Source organism: Microcebus murinus, unplaced genomic scaffold, assembly GCF_040939455.1.
Source record: "Microcebus murinus isolate Inina unplaced genomic scaffold, M.murinus_Inina_mat1.0 scaf007_hap2_Mmur4.0, whole genome shotgun sequence".
NCBI lineage: Eukaryota > Metazoa > Chordata > Mammalia > Primates > Cheirogaleidae > Microcebus > Microcebus murinus.
Window position 1 is genome coordinate 597,437 of NW_027438953.1, and position 840 is coordinate 598,276.

An 840-nucleotide genomic window follows, 5' to 3' on the forward strand; every position below is an offset into this window, starting at 1 on the left:
CTGGTCACATACTCCCTCAAAATGACATCCTGGCCTTCTTCTGGAACTCCCTCCCCTCTCAGACTCTCAAGGTTTCCTCCAGCGTGTCGGTTCCCACAGAGCAGACCTTGGGTCTGAGACCTGACAGTCCAGATGCCACGCGTGCTGCCGCGTGGCGGCGGTGTCGCGGCTTGGGACAAGAGGAGGCCCCACGGTGCGGGCTGGGGCGCCAGGCACCGCGGCGGGCGCTGAGGGTGGGGGTCACCCCCACCCCGGGCCGCCGCCGCGCTCCCAGAAAGGGAACAGGAGGCAAAAAAAAAAAAAAAAAAACCAGAAGAAGCCTAAGGCACCCGGTATTCCCAAGCGGTCTCCCATCCAAGTACTAAGGAGGCCCGACCCTGCTTAGCTTCCCAGACCAGACGAGCTCGGGGGCGTTCGGGGTGGTGTGGCCCTAGACGGCGGAGGGCGCCCCTGCCCCGCTCAAGAAGCCGAGCCTCTCTGCGCTTTCCCGCCGCCGCCGCCGCCTCCTCCCGCCCCAGGCCCCGCGCCGGGCCGGGTCCGGTGTGCTCCGAGGGTCGGGGGTGACGGGCGGGGCGGGGCGGGGTGGGGCGGGGCGCGGGGCTGTCTCTCTATACACACACACACTCACACTCACGCACACTCACACAATATGCGCCTCCACGGCTGGACTCGCCAAGGTGGAGCCCTCCCAGCCCCCCTCGTCTCCTTGCCTGGCCTCCTTCACATACCCGCTGCCCACCCCCGCGCCTCGCCGCCGCTGACTGCGCACGCGCTGGACGCTCGCCCTTTGACCCCAGCCAGGGGCCGCCCTCCCCCACAACCCCTTTCATCTGCGGCCCC

General features: G+C 68.5%; 1 pseudogene; it reads right to left on the minus strand.

Annotated features, from left to right (window-relative positions):
- Positions 1-317: 317 nt before the first annotated feature.
- On the minus strand, positions 318-436 carry LOC142866901 (uncharacterized; annotated as a pseudogene).
- Positions 437-840: the final 404 nt, after the last annotated feature.